A 16807-nucleotide genomic window follows, 5' to 3' on the forward strand; every position below is an offset into this window, starting at 1 on the left:
CCTGTATAGGTCTGCACGTTCACACATACAGTCCAACGGGTGACTCTAAAGTAATGACGCGGGGCTGTCGCTGCCAAGTCAACAGTAAAATGCCACTTGTTCAACACCAGGCCTTTGCGGTGTTTCGTCTTCCCCGGTTGGAATGCTCTCCAATGTCTTTACGGAAAAAGTCAGCTGCTTGCCTTAATACCAGGCCTGACGCATAAATCAGTAGGAGTATTTCCCTTCGCCCAAATACTGTACACATAGACATTTCTAAGTCATATAAAGTATAGGCTATAGTTCATCATGTAGATTAAATGACACATCCGGTCTGCCTGCCTGTATGTCTGTATGTCTGTCTGTCTGTCTGTCTGTCTGTCTGTCTGTCTGTCTGTCTGTCTGTCTGTCTGTCTGTCTGTCTGTCTGTCTGTCTGTCTGTCTGTCTGTCTGTCTGTCTGTCTGTCTATAAAAGGATTCCTTATTTTGTGGATGTATTATTCGCCCAGCACCTGTATACATTTTGGGATTGACTTTGTTTGAATAATAAATCCTAACAGATGATCTATCAAAGAATGATCTCAATCGTTTAAATTTTGCACCAATCCTGCTGCTGACAGAGTTCACATCCCGTCAGCACTCAAGGAGAGTGTGCGTGTCTGTACGACGCGATGGTGTGCGATGCGTGTGTACGCGTGTAGGCCTAAGCGGGTGTGTACGACACGTGCGTGCGATGCATGTGAATGAATGTAAGTGTGCGTGTGTGTGCAAACACTGCAGACTGTGTCGGCAGAAGCCTTGCTGGACCAGGCGAGATTCACGAGGTGTTAGCCTGTAACCCAGCAATGGGACTCTGGGGGCTGAAGCCTGCGCCTCAACCTAACACCCCCTCTCCAACCCCAAACACACGATGTCTGTAACACCAATATAGCCCCCCCCCCCCCCCCCCCCCCGTCCTCCTATCCTCATCCTTCAGGCAAAACACACCTTCTAAAATATCCTCCAGCTGTTCTCTCTCGAATGACCAAGTAGCTTTTCGAAGAGGCCGATAGTCACCCCTAAGTCTAATGTAGCGGAGTCACCCGAAATTGTAGAAAACAGTTCAAGATATACAAGAGTTATTTTAGTGCCACATCCATCAAACAGGCAGATTACATTTACACGTACATTGTAGTCACTTAGCAGACGCTCTTATCCAGAGCGATTTACAGTTAGTGCATTCATCTTAAGATAGCTAGGTGGGACAACCACATATCTCAGTCATAGTAATTCGATTTTTACCTAATAAAGTAGCTATTAGCAGTCAGTGCTAGTAGGGGAGAAAAAAGTAAAGTGGGAGTGTTAGTTCACAAAAGGCTATAAAACATATATATATATTTTATGACCTTACTTCAAATGGCCAAACCCATCTGTAGGTACAGCATTACTGTAAGTGCAGAGGTAAACACGAGGCACCAGTTTAAAGCAGGCTAAAAAGCAAACCATTCACCTTTAGTCCCACAGCCATCTCTGGCCAAAATGGCCATTCTAATGCTTTCCATGTCAAAACTGACTCAATGTCTCAACCACAGCTGCCTCCTCCCCTCCCCACTGACTTCACCACCCCTCCTAGATGTGGACAAACAGAGTTTGCTGAAAGCTTTTCTGTACTACGCCGTTACAGTCATTGTGAGGTATTTCCCTCCCAACATCTGTCCAACAACCCTCAGCTCAGTGTTCCGCTTGGGCGGCATTCTCTTTTTCTACTGTTTCCTAATGCGTTCAGATTTAGGCAAGGATTACACTGGGATTAAGAACTTCCATCCATTTCTCCCTCTCTCTCCCATTCACCCAGCTGGAGAGGACAGGAAATTAAAAAGGAGAGCAAATAAAAATTCAAATCACGGAGAGAAAAGTACACATACAGTGGGGCAAAAAAGTATTTAGTCAGCCACCAATTGTGCAAGTTCTCCCACTTAAAAAGATGAGAGAGGCCTGTAATTTTCATCATATGTACACTTCAACTATGACAGACAAAATGAGAGAAAAAAATACAGAAAATCACATTGTAGGATTTTTTATGAATTTATTTGCAAATTATGGTGGAAAATAAGTATTTGGTCACCTACAAACAAGCAAGATTTCTGGCTCTCACAGACCTGTAACTTCTTCTTTAAGAGGCTCCTCTGTCCTCCACTCGTTACCTGTATTAATGGCACCTGTTTGAACTTGTTATCAGTATAAAAGACACCTGTCCACAACCTCAAACAGTCACACTCCAAACTCCACTATGGCCAAGACCAAAGAGCTGTCAAAGGACACCAGAAACAAAATTGTAGACCTGCACCAGGCTGGGAAGACTGAATCTGCAATAGGTAAGCAGCTTGGTTTGAAGAAATCAACTGTGGGAGCAATTATTAGGAAATGGAAGACATACAAGACCACTGATAATCTCCCTCGATCTGGGGCTCCACGCAAGATCTCACCCCGTGGGGTCAAAATGATCACAAGAACGGTGAGCAAAAATCCCAGAACCACATGGGGGGACCTAGTGAATGACCTGCAGAGAGCTGGGACCAACGTAACAAAGCCTACCATCAGTAACACACTACGCCGCCAGGGACTCAAATCCTGCAGTGCAAGACGTGTCTCCCTGCTTAAGCCAGTACATGTCCAGGCCCGTCTGAAGTTTGCTAGAGAGCATTTGGATGATCCAGAAGAAGATTGGGAGAATGTCATATGGTCAGATGAAACCAAAATATAACTTTTTGGTAAAAACTCAACTCGTCGTGTTTGGAGGACAAAGAATGCTGAGTTGCATCCAAAGAACACCATACCTACTGTGAAGCATGGGGGTGGAAACATCATGCTTTGGGGCTGTTTTTCTGCAAAGGGACCAGGACGACTGATCCGTGTAAAGGAAAGAATGAATGGGGCCATGTATTTTGAGTGAAAACCTCCTTCCATCAGCAAGGGCATTGAAGATGAAACGTGGCTGGGTCTTTCAGCATGACAATGATCCCAAACACACCGCCCGGGCAACGAAGGAGTGGCTTCGTAAGAAGCATTTCAAGGTCCTGGAGTGGCCTAGCCAGTCTCCAGATCTCAACCCCATAGAAAATCTTTGGAGGGAGTTGAAAGTCTGTGTTGCCCAACAACAGCCCCAAAACATCACTGCTCTAGAGGAGATGTGCATGGAGGAATGGGCCAAAATACCAGCAACAGTGTGTGAAAACCTTGTGAAGACTTACAGAAAACGTTTGACCTCTGTCATTGCCAACAAAGGGTATATAACAAAGTATTGAGATAAACTTTTGTTATTGACCAAATACTTATTTTCCACCATAATTTGCAAATAAATTCATTAAAAATCCTACAATGTGATTTTCTAGATTTCTTTTTCTAATTTTGTATGTCATAGTTGAAGTGTACCTATGATGAAAATTACAGGCCTCTCTCATCTTTTTAAGTGGGAGAACTTGCACAATTGGTGGCTGACTAAATACTTTTTTGCCCCACTGTATAACAGGAATGTCGAACGTCTATTTATGAATTGAACCCCAACATGCATTATACTCCTAAACTGTACTGCATGAAATGTTTTGCCACGATGCCACCACCTACAGTATTGGGACACACACTGAAAGACTTAAATTGCAATGAGAGCTAAAACAAACATGCATACAGTGCCTATAGAAAGTCTAAACACCCTTTCAAAATGTTCACCTTTTGTTGCCTTATAGCCTGGATATAAAATGCATTAAAATTGTTATTTTTACCCATTGATTTACACATCCTACCCCACAACTTTGAAGTAAAAATGTTTTTTATTTTTTATTTATCTATAAAAATATTCTAATTAAATAGCTTGGTTAGATAAGTGTCCACCGCCCTTGTAATAGTAATCCTATATTAGCTCAGGTGCAACCAATCACCTTCAAAATCACACACCAAGTTAATTGGCCTCCACCTGTGTTAAATCGTAGTGATTCACATGATTTCAAGATACATTCAGCAGTTGCAAAGCAAACACTCAACCATGAGCACCGAAGAGATTTCAAAAGAACTCCGGGACAAAGTTGTGGAAAGGCACAGATCAGGGGGTGGGTATACAAATATTTCAAAGGCCTTGAATATCCCTTGGAGCACGGTCAAGACGATTATTAACAAGTGGAAGGTGTATGGCACCAACAAGAACCTGCCTAGATCAGGCCGTCCCTCCAGACTGGATGACTGAGCAAGTAGGAGACGAATCAGAGAGGCTACCAAGAGTCAAATGGCAACCTTGAAAGAGCTACAGGCTTTTATGGCCAAGACTGGTCAAATTGTGCATGTGATAACAATATCCCAAGCACTCCACAAATCTGGCATGTATTGTAGGGTGGCAAGAAGGAAGCCGTTACTCAAGAAAGCCCACCTTGAATCCTGTTTGAAGTTTGCAAAAAAAACACTTGGGAGATTCTGTAGCCATGTGGCCAATAGTGTTGTGGAACATTTTGGCCTAAATGCAAAGTGTTATGTTTGGTGCAAACCCAACACACCACACCATCCCTACGGTGAAGCATGGTGGTGGCAGCATCATGTTATGGGGATGTTTCAGTTATATTTCACCAATCGGGATAGAAAGGAATATGAATTGAGAAATGTACAGAAAGGTCCTTGAGGAAAACCTGTTGCCCTCTGCAAGAAAGCTGAAACTAAAACGGATGATCACATTTCAGCATGACAACGACCCGAAGCACACAGCCAAAGCTACATTGAAATGGCTAAGGAATAAAAAGACACGTCCTGAACAAAAATATAAAACGCAACATGCAACAATTTCAAATATTGTTACAGTTCACATCAGGAAATCAGTCAATTGAAATGAACGAATTAGACCCTAATCTATGGATTTCACATGAATAGGCAGAGGTGCAGCCATGGGTGGGCCTGGGAGGGCATAGGCCTAGCCACTTGGGAGCCAGGTCCCGCCTATCAGAATGAGTTTTTCCCCGTAAAAGGGCTTTATTACAGATAGAAATACTCCTCAGCAATAAAATCATTTTTTAGTCTCAAATAAATAATGAAACCACTTAAATTTGGTTTAAATAATGCAAAAACTTATTACAGGAATTATAGGACTATTTCTCTCTATACCATTTGTATTTCATATACCTTTTCATATATACCTTTGACTATTGGATGTTCTTATAGGCACGTTAGTATTGCCAGCCTAATCTCGGGAGTTGATAGGCTTGAAGTCATAAACAGCGCTGTGCTTCAAGCATTTCTAAGAGCTGCTAGCAAACGCAGTAAAGTGCTGTTTGAATGAATGCTTACGAGCCTGCTGCTGCCTACCACCGCTCAGTCAGACTGCTCTATCAAATATCAAATCATAGACTTAATTATAATATAATTAACACACAGAAATACGAGCCTTTGTTCATTAATATGGTCAAATCCGGAAACTATCATTTCGAAAACGTTTATTCTTTCAGTGAAATACGGAACCGTTCCATATTTTATCAAACGGGTGGCAACACTAAGTCTAAATATTGCTGTTACATTGCACAACCTTCAATGTTATGCCATAATTATGTCAAATTCTGTCAAATGAATTACGGTCTTGTTAGGAAGAAATGGTGTTTGCAATGAGCCCAAACTGCTGCATATACCCTGACTCTGCTTGCACTGAAGGCAAGAGAAGTGACACAATTTCCCTAGTTAATATTGCCTGCTAACATTAATTTATTTTAACTACATATGCAGGTTAAAAAAAATATACTTGTGTATTGATTTTAAGAAAGGCATTGATGTTTATGGTTAGGTACATTTGTCCAACGATTGTGCTTTTTTTCGCGAATCCGCTTTTGTTATTAGGGATAGGCGTCCCGTCAACAGGACAGTTGTAAATCATGCAGCGCGTTATGTCAAGATCGCAGATTTTAGAGAAACAACAAATGTCGGTATATATAAGTGTCTTATATTGGATGAAAGCTTAAACTCTTGTTAATATAACTGCACTGTCCAATTTACAGTAGCTATTACTGCGAACACATTGTTCAGTGTATTTTTTCAATAAAAAAAAAGTCCCCTTAAAACTGTGGAGCATGGTGTGTAGATAAGTGGGGGGAAATCCTTATATAAACACATTAAACTCTAAGGTACTGACACAATGTGAAAAAAGTTAAAGGGGGTGTAGACTTTTTATTGGCACTATTGGCTAACCTCCTAGACAGGACATTTAGACTTAGGTATCCGTGCACACCACATTATCATATTATTCCACAAAACGTCCCATATTCCAGTGAGTGGGAGTAGGGGGTCTGAGCCGAGCAGACACACAAGGCCCCCGGCTTAGGGAAACACCATGGAATGTGCCTCTTGGATTTCCTGCATTGGACTGGCGGGAGGCAGGAAATGTTACCGTAAATATCAGGACCCCGACTTTAACGCCACACTGCAAACGCACATCATTTTGGAAAGAGAGAGGGAGAGAGAGAGAAGAGAGAGATGGATGGAGGAAAGAAATCTGACAAGGAGCGCGGACATATTTCCACAGTAGGACGAAGGCAGCATAAAAACTATTTTGGGAATTCTTGGCATCCGATCAGTGGGAGTCGATACATCACCCTGCAGACGGGGCTATAAGTTACCCTGCCTGAGTGAGTGAGATTGAGAAAGGAGAGAGAGAATGTGTGTGCATATAAATATATATATATGTGTGTGTGTATGTGCATACAGTCCACAGACATACTACATATAGCTATAAGGAGAGAGAAGCAGGCAGCAGAACCTACCAGTGTCCTGTAGTGTGTGGTGGTTAATGACTTCCCCAGGCCTTTAGTATGTTCTGTGGGACGATGGCTTCCGCCCTGTGAGAAATAAACAGGAGATTGTTCAGAGGTGGGGCGAGGAGGTACAGTAAAGTTGGAAGGGGGAAATAGAAGCATATGGGTAACAAACAGTGCAAGGCAGTACAAAGACCATCAGCAACAGCACCACCCACCAACGCTACCCTCCCTCTCTTTAGGTGGTGTTGGGGCTGGACAAGCCTTGCTAGTGAGCTAGCTAGCCGGGGGCCTGGGAACTCAGATCTGGATTCTTTACATGTCTGGGGCTGAATCTGAATACGTAAATCAGCTCTTGTAGACCCCTGGCTTCTGTTATTGTAGACCCCTGGCTTTCACGGCGTCCTTTGCTTTACTCTTAATTGGGCTACACGGGTCTCGGAGAGGAGGAAGGAGAGAAAAAAAGAGCGGAGAAGAAGAAATGGGTACAAAGTGGAAACTGTTCCAAGGTTCACCGGGAGGAAGAAGCTGTTAATGTCATTACAGTCCCATCGGAAGAGAAGCGCCGGAGGAGGGTGTGTGTGCCTATGTATGTGTGTATGTGTGTGTGTGTGTGTGTGTGTGTGTGTGTGTGTGTGTGTGTGTGTGTGTGTGTGTGTGTGTGTGTGTGTGTGTGTGTGTGTGTGGAGAAAAGGGTCAAGATGCCGCTACAAGCCCATAAAATTGGGGGGGATCCCTCCCTCACAGCAAGAGTAGATACAGCTCCCAGAAAGCTGGCCATGTGGAGATGTGACGGAGGGGGTGGGATGTTAGTGGTAGGGGGGGGGTCTCTTCTCGACATGCCTAATTTGTGCCTGATTAGAGAGGGTCGGGGTCGGGAGCTATGTTTGCTCAGAGGACCTCATGGGCTTGTAGACAGAGACTCAGGGGCGGGGGGCGGGGGGAGGGGGCTTTTGGGGTGTAGGGTGGTTTGTGTATCTGTGTGTGTGGGTGTGGTTGGTGGTGGTGGGGGTGTAGTTAAGGAATAGGTATCAGACGTTCCGTGAAGAGAGACTCGCTGAGAATAACTCCAATATGTGCTCATGATGAGGCGAGTGAGCAAGCAGTATATGGGAACAGGGTGTGAGAGAAGGCTGGGTCAAATACTTCTACCCCTCTTGTCACAGACAGTATGTGACAAAAACTATCAGGGTATCCATCCCAGCAGTCGTGTTACAACAATTGATGGATGGAGTAGGCCAGGGAGGAAACACAGGGGGGGAAAAGCAAAGCAGGACGAAAAAGAGGAAAAGCTGGAGAGCAGACTCAAGGTCGAGGAGTGCTTCTATTCTGGTAAAAGAAAAAACAGGTTTCAAAGTCAAGTCTCGGGTGCTTTACCTTCAGAGTGAGACGGCCGGTGCCAACTCCACTATTCTCGCCTCAGCCCTATGAAAGGTTGTCTTTGTCAGAATGAAATTCCACTAATCATTAATAATCCATTTAAAAGCGCATCTCGGCAGAAATATACCGTGCATTCGGAAAGTATTCAGACCCCTTGACTTTTTCCATATTTTGCTACGTTACAGCCTAACTCTAAAATGGATTAAATACATTTCAAAAATCCTCTGCAATCAACACACCATACCCCACAATGAAAGTGCAAACATGTTTTTAAAAATGTTTGCAAATGTATTCAAAATTAAAAAAATACATTTACATAAGTATTCAGACCCTTACTATGAGACTCGAATTGATCACAGCTGCATTCTGTTTCCATTGATCATTCTTGAGAGGTTTCTACAACTTGATTGGAATCCACCTGTGGTAAATTAAATTGATTGGACATGATTTGGAAAGGCGCACACCTGTCTATGTAAGGTCCCACAGTTGACAGTGCATGTCAGAGCAAAAACCAAGCCATGAGGTCAAAGGAATTGTCCGTAGAGCTCCGAGACAGGATTGTGTCGAGGAAAAGGTATGGGGAAGCATACCAAAACATTTCTGCAGCATTGAAGGTCCCCAAGAACACAGTGGCCTCCATCATTTTTAAATGGAAGACATTTTCCTTTTCCACCCGGCCAAACTGAGCAATCGGAGAAGGGCCTTGGTCAGGGAGTTGACCAAGAACTCGATGGTCACTCTGACAGAGCTCCAGAGTTCCTCTGTGGAGATGGGAGAACCTTCCAGAAGGACAACCATCTCTGCAGCACTCCACCAATCAGGCCTCTATGGTAGAGTGACCAGATGGAAACCACTCCTCAGTAAAAGGCATATGACAGCCCACTTGGAGTCTGCCAAAAGGCACCTAAAGGACTCTCAGACCATGATAAACAAGATTATCTGGTCTGATGAAACCAAGATTGAACTCTTTGGCCTGAATGCCAAGCGTCACGTCTGGAGGAAAATAAGCACCATCCCTACGGTGAAGGATGGTGGTGGCAGCATCAAGCTGTGGGGATGTTTATCAGCGGCAGGGACTGGGAGACTAGCCAGGATCGAGGCAAAGATGAACGGAGCAAAGTGCAGGGAGATCCTTGATGAAAACCTGCTCCAGAGTGCTCAGGACCTCAGACTGGGGCGAAGGTTCACCTTCCAACAGGACAACGACCCTAAGCACATAGCCAAGACAACGCAGGAGTGGCTTTGGGACACGTCTCTGAATGTCCTTGAGTGGCCCAGCAAGAGCCCGGATTTGAACACGAACAAACATCTCTGGAGATGAAAATAGCTGTGCAGCGACAGTCCCCATCCAACCTGACAGAGCTTGAGAGGATATGCAGATAAGAATGTGAGAAACTCCACAAATACAGTTGTGCCAAGCTCGTAGCGTCATACCCAAGTATTCCCGAGGCTGTATTTGCTGCTAAAGGTGCTTCAACAAAGTGCTGAGTAAAGGGTCTGAATACTTATGTCATTATGGAGTATTGTGTGTAGCTTGATAAGGGGAAAAAACGATTAGATCCATTTAAGAATAAGGCTGTAACGTGACAACGTGGAAAAAGTCAAGGGGTCTGAATACTTTCCAAATGCACTGTACATAGAAGTAGGCCTAGGCTACCTGGCCTGTGCGCAAATGTAGGCCTATAAATGTGCCATTTGGGAATCTGATAGTATTTCTGATTGTCTTAACTCACTACCACTGTGGGGCTTCTCAAAGCAATTTTCTCTTCACCTCAAACAGCAAGTAAATTAAGTCTGTTTTTTCATCCATTGAGAATGACAATAGTTCCTCAACATAGCCTATTTAAAAAAAATCTCTCCAGCTCTCTTTCGATAACCACCACTCAGCCTGAAAGGGGGAAAAAATGTCATGTTCTGATCCAGTGGAATTGTCATAAAATAGGCCTACCTGATTACTTCTTATCCCTTGCGCGAATAGCCTACAGCTATGTCTGCCCGGAGCTCACTTGTGCAGGAAACTCTGAGGGCCCAGAATATTTTATACAATGTTGCGTGTTTGCTAGAGAGAGCTTTCAGGCCTGACCCATACAATGTTTCAAGTTCCTTGAAGACAGGCCATGTGTAGACAATGTGATTTATAGGATATTTATTTTTATCAGGATTTTTTTCTACCTGCAGGCTGAAATGTTTTTATTTGTTGGCTTTATGTAGGCTATTTTTACATAGTTGGCAATGGGAACAGAGGTTACTTTTAGAATTTTGATTAACCATATGATAATGATTTGGAGATACGAAGACTTTGTTATAAATGAAAGGAAACTGTTCCACGAAAAAAGTACATATGAAAATCATAACTGCCATACAGATCGATAGAAATGGAAAGATAAATTGGCACCCCAAATGGAAAAGGTTGCCGAACCTTGGTGTAACCTATTACCTAACAGCAACTTCAGGAGGGTAACAGCAAAAATCTGCAAAGGCCAACAGCAGCGGGAAGAAGTGGGTCGGGAACAGTTTTTTTTTCTTCTTCTGGTTAGGCTTTCTCTGGTTCCCTCTTGAGTAATTTGTGTGTCTTAATTATTTGATTACATTGTGCTTAAAGCGTCAGACAAGCTCAGTAGCTTTATTAAAACACGTAGGGAATGCCTATATAGGGAAAAATACACGTTTTAACATTTTGACCAATTGATTGGTCGAAAGAACAGATGACTCTCGGTCGACCAGTATTTTTGTTGTTGTTGAGGGCAGCCCTAAATCTATCTGACTTAAGACAAGCCTAGGGGATCGAGGTCAAGCCCTGCCTACCAACAGCCCTTCATAATCGTCATACTCCACATTTACTATGGGAAGCTGTTAAACGCTCCATATAAAAACAGTCTACTCCTTTCAAAGTGATCTGTGACTGGTCCTCTCAATCAATTTCATTGGTCATGACACGATCTAACACAAAGCAGACCTTCAAAAAAAGTAAGCCCTGATAGATAGTCCGTCCGCAACTTCATCTTGAATCTGAGAACCTTTTAATCAAATCAAAATAAAAAGGGCCCCTCCCTGCTAGTGTGAATGAGATAGCAACAGTTGCTCCGCAACCTTTCCGAGCAGCTCGCTTGGCACGCACAACAATCAATCCCAAGTGCAAGTCAAGCTGCATTTGAACATGTGCATGGCTCCAGGGTGTAGGTTACGAGATTCCTGGTTAGAAGGCGACTATACTTTTTGTGGGGATGCGTTTTCCCCTCGCTACTGACCAAGGAAGGTGTTGGGTTGTGTGAGAAATCACACCCCAGCCAAGATAAGCACACCAGAGAAACTCTTCTACAGTGATTCAAGGCAGATCACATGAGGATAAGGTATAAAGTGTGTCTGTTTCAACTGAAAACATCTTGGGGGCTAGATTCAGTGGGCCCCAAGTTTTCCCCACCTGAAAGGGCCCCTTCTCTAGTGGCCAGGGAAGGGCTTTGATGTTGTAGGGCTAATTCACTGCCATGTCACAGGTTCAGTGACTGAAACATGGCAAGACATATTAAGATATCCAGCAGTGGGGTTACTGTAAGTCGCCTATGCAGCGATGACCCAGTTACGGCTATTGAGTACTTTTGCAAGTGCGGTAATCAGACATCAAGGGTCGCGGAGAAATTTCAATCATTTTACTTTCAAGTGGCTACCTTTTTCCTGATTTCATAGGTGAAGTAAACCAGCAGAGATGAAAAATGTAATAAGCTGCATTTCTTTCTTGACTAGCCAGCACATGGGTCCGGGGAGCTTGTATTGTTTCATTAGATATGCACTTTGAATCTCAAGCATCCTTCGTCTTCCATATGAAACCAGAGGGTCTGTTGCATCATGGGAGCTTTGGCAATTGGCGGCTACTCTCTGGGATCAGACTCAGCTAGGGAGCACCGATGGATGGCGTGCGCATCCCTGATAGAGCCTGTGCCGTTGGCTTTGGAGTGTTGCCATGGTTACTGGACTGATTATGTGGCGCCCCCCCCTGTTCCCATGACGTTGAACTCTGACCTCCATAACCACCTAAAAACAAACACACTAACCTTTGAATATCACGTGAGACAATGAAGAAGACAAAACTGCTGAAAAAATCCCAGTCAGGCAGAGAGTAGGTTAGGTTATGAATGGGAAATTTTATCAGGAAACAATGGCAATGCTCAATTTTCATACCAGCAGCCTGAGGGTCGAATGGCTTTTCAAGAGTAGGCAGGGGAGCGATGGCGGGAAAGCATCCATTGTCAATAAAAGACACAGAGGGGTTCTGTACATTGATGAAACTCTAGTCACTGCCCTTCCCACACATGGTCTCTGTTTTTGTGTTTGTGTGTGCAAAATCAGGGGGTTGAAAGGGGACCCATGCCAGGGCATGGAATGGACACCCGGGTTGAGTCCGTAGGGCAGGGCAGTGCCAATCGCCTACATGTTCAGTGCTTGTTCTACACTGTGCCACTGGTATCGCACATCCTGGCACCACAGCAGAGTTGCTCATGCATGATGGTGTGAGAGACAGGCACGCACACATGCAAGCACCTATTGTGGCATTTGTACATCTGGCTTCGACAAAGATTCAGGTTATTATTGTACATACAGTGCCTTCATTAAGTATTCCTTTACATAAGTATTCACACTCCTTTGCTATGACACTCCAAATTATCTTTGAGATGTCACTACAACTTGATTGGAGTTCACCTGAGGCCAATTAAATTGTGAAATGACTTAGAAAGAAACACACCTGTCTATATAAGGTCCCATAGTTGACAGTGCATGTCAGAGCAGCAACTATACCATGAAGTCCATGGAACTGTCCGTAGATCTCCGAGATAGAATTGTGAGGAGGCATATATCTGGGGAAGGGTATAAAACAATTTCTAGTGTTGAAAGTTTCCAAGAGCACAGTGGAACTACCCAGACTCTGCCTAGAGCTGGCCGTCCAACCAAACTAAGCAACCGGAAAAGATTACCTTGGTCACGGAGGTGACCAAGAATCCAATGACCACTCTGACAGAACTACAGAGTTCCTTGACTGATATGGTAGAACCTGCCAGAAGGATCGCAGTCTCTCTAGCACTTCACCAATCTGGGCTTTATGGTAGAGTGGCCAGACGGAAGCACCTCCTGAGAAAAAGGCCAAATGATAGCACGTCTGGAGTTTGCAAAAAAGCATATGAAAGATTCTGAGAGCATAAGGCAAAAGATTCTGTGGTCTGATGACGCAAAAATGTAACACTTGGTCTGAATGCAAAGACCTATGTCTGGAGAAAACCAGGCACAGCTCATCACCCGTCTAACACCATCTCTATGGTGAAGCATGCGGGTGGCAGCATCATGCTATGGGGATGCTTTTCAGAAGCAGGGACTGGTAGACTGGTAAAGATAGAGGGAACAATGAATGGAACCAAATACAGGCAAATCCTTGATGAGAACTTGCTTCACAGCGCAAACAACCTTAGACTGGGGCGAAGATTTACGTTCCAGTAGGACAATAACCCCAAGCATACAGCCAAAGCAAAGCTGGAATGGCTTCAGAAAAATAATGTGAAAGTACTTGAGATGCCCAGCCAAAGCCAAGACTTGAATCCCATTCAAAATCTGTGGAAAGACTGGAAGACTGCTGTTCAACTCCGCTCCCCATCTAACTTAACAGAACTTGAGAAAATCTGCAAGGAAGCAAAGCTGATACAGACCTTCCCAAGACGACTCAAAGCTGTAATCGCCACCAAAGGTGCTCCTACAAAGTATTGACTCAGGGGTGTGAAAACTTATGTAAATGAGATATTTCTGTATTTCATTTTCAATAAATGTGCAAAGAAAATCGAAAAACACGTTTTGACTTTGTCATTATGGGATATTGTGTGTGTGTGTGTAGATGAGTGAGAGAAAAACTCTATTTATTCAATTTTGTACTTAGGCTGTAACACAACAAAGTGTGGAATAAGTCAAGGGATATAAGTACTTTCTGAAGTACTTTCTGAAGTACTTTTTTATAACCAATTCTAGCAGTTGTCTGATCTTATACATGTCTTAAATGGCATTGTTTCAAAAATAACACGATAACCATGCCCACAATATCAGATGATCACTCTTGCATGTCTCCACCATTGTCCAGCCCTTTCAATGATTTATATCCCGTGTTCTTTACCTAGGACAAGACGTTTACATTTCAGTCGTTTATCAGATGCTCTTATCCAGAGCGACTTACAGTAGCGAGTGCATAGATTTTCATACTTCAATTTCTTTTCGTACTGGTCCCCGTGGGAATCGAACTCACAACCTTGGCGTTGCAAGCGCAATGCTCTACCAACTGAGCCACAACAAAATGGTCCAATTCCATGCACTTCTCAAGAGAACACGTACACTTTAGCAGACGCTCTTATCCAGAGTGATTTACAGGAGCAACTAGGATTAAGCGTCTTGCTCAAGGGTACATTGACAGATTTATTACCTAGTTGGCTTGGGGGTTCAAACCAACGACCTTTCGGTTACTGGGCCAGCGCGCTTAAGCTTAACCGCTAGGCTACCTGCCACTCCCTGACCACACACACGGACATTACACTAAATGACCTGCAGTCCATCTGTGTGTCCAAACTAGCCAAATAATTTTAAAAACACAACGTGTTCATAGTGTCATTCCAAGGGCGGCTGTTTAGAGCCACTAAAATAATACGTTCACATTGTGGGGCAGCCGTATAATGCACAGCACTCAAAGAGGAGAGGGAGAGAAGAGATCGAGAGAGCAGGAGGGAAAGAGTGGTAGAGAAAAACAAGGCCACGTTGACAAGAAGCTTCATGGCTGGGCAGCTCCCAGAAAAGGGGTGAGAGGGAGGGGGAAGACAATGCAGATGGGTTTGTCAAAACTCAAATGCATTGCGGGTCAAGCAGTGAACAGAAGTTTGCCCCAGTTAATTTGCATGGATGGGTCAGGAAGGATGGGTCAGGAAGGATGTGGGGAAGGACGGAAAGCACGAGGGAGCTGCTATTGGGCCGTTGTGTGTAAATGCATTGTGCTTAACCTCATGAAAGAACGAATACACAGAAATACATATCCTATTTGCGGCTCTCTGAGGGGAAATACATATCCCTTGAAGGAAAATGCTATGGAATTGGGTTAGGCCTATGTCTAATTCAGATTACTCTCATGATTGGATAAGTGCAAACTGTTTAAGTACGGTGCACACTTAAGGCTCTATTTTCGTCTGGCGTTAAAGCGGCGCTAGTGTCAAACACGTTAGACTGCAATTTCGTCATCTAAAAACTGGCGCACTGGCATTTTCCAGCCCTATGAGAGATGAGAACCTCGGTGAATATTGGTGAACCACATATTTAGAAGTTATCTATAACCTGTAACAATTGCTTGTTTTCCATTTCATATATTCAAAACCCAAGTCCTCCCTTAGGCATACTATAACGAAGGCTGGATTAACAGCGACGCGTGTCTTTTTTATCCTGCCGATTTTATGATATCATTACATTTTACATGTATTTATTGTTGTTGTTGTAGTAAAAAAAAGAAGAGCAGATTTTTTGTTTTTAATGACATTTTATCACAACAAATCTTATTGGAATGATTCACCTTTCCTGGTTTTATGGTTACAATGTCTGTGGCACTCACGCAATGCAACTTCTGGAGATGTGTGAATGCGATCTGATCTGTAAAATGGTTCTGATTATGTCCATAAAACATAGGTTTATGGGAGCAGAAAGGGTGAGTGGACATTTTCACTTTATCTTGGATCTTTGTCCCGCTACTGTGAAAAGTTTGGACATGTCGTAAAACCCTCCATAGTCTGCGTTGTTTTAATATTATATGGCTACGGGATAAATTATGCGTCCTGCAAGTGTGACATAGCCTATTTAAAACAAGTTGTAGTTTAGTTTAGAATTTCATTCAGATTATTCGTTCTCTTTTTAGGCATTATCAATAATGAATTTAATCTGGCTCATTGACAATGTTTGGCATGTCCATACTCAACCATAATGCAATTTACAGTAGGCCTAGCCCCTATATCAATGTGAATGCTATTGAAGCCAAGCAATTACTTAGAACAATGTGGACTGCAAATGGGTTCAACGTAAAATATTTAGAAAAGATAGGTCTACATTTTTTTATTTTGTTTCTGTAAGCCATTTAACAAACTATAACGGACTACCATTGAAATTGGAGTTGATTCCAAGGCAATACATAAAAGGCCAGAAATACACAACTTGAAGCAACCACATATTTCGCAATGGAGCACATTCTGATTGGCCAGTGAGGGGCCAAGCCTCGACACACCCACAAGTAGTTTATTCATCAAATCCCAGCCAACGCTAGCAAGTGCGCCAATAATCGTAAAATATTTCTGACACACCCCTGAACCTATAGCGCTACCGCCTGCACTTAGATTGACCATTGTGTAAGGTTTGTTAATTAAAATAGAGCCCTTAGTGATGGATAGTTAAACAAATTAAACAATCTGTACTGGAAAGCATCGGCTAGGCCTGGTGATACACATGTCAAAGGACCCACATTGGTTTCTAGGAACACCGTGTCCCGTCTAAGCCTCTCTTACCAGTTAGGTCAGGTCCTATGAATGTGAAAATGCTTTAAGCCCTATTAACCCTGTCCTGCCATGTTAGGAACCTTTTATTGGGATGGGCAGCCCACCCTCAAGACAGCCATCTCTGTGCCCTTCCCAATATTCACCACTGTG

General features: G+C 43.4%; 1 protein-coding gene across 1 annotated transcript in view; it reads right to left on the reverse strand.

Annotated features, from left to right (window-relative positions):
* LOC120029886 (thyroid hormone receptor alpha-like) overlaps positions 1-16807 on the reverse strand; it is a 198262-nt gene that overhangs the window by 107246 nt on the left and 74209 nt on the right. Inside the window, exon 2 of the mRNA XM_038975194.1 lies at positions 6741-6815. The gene's annotated coding sequence lies outside the window, so the exon portion shown is untranslated. The remainder of the gene's footprint in view (positions 1-6740; positions 6816-16807) is intronic.

The sequence above is a fragment of the Salvelinus namaycush genome, chromosome 35 (genome assembly GCF_016432855.1).
Source record: "Salvelinus namaycush isolate Seneca chromosome 35, SaNama_1.0, whole genome shotgun sequence".
NCBI classification, from domain to species: Eukaryota; Metazoa; Chordata; class Actinopteri; order Salmoniformes; family Salmonidae; genus Salvelinus; species Salvelinus namaycush.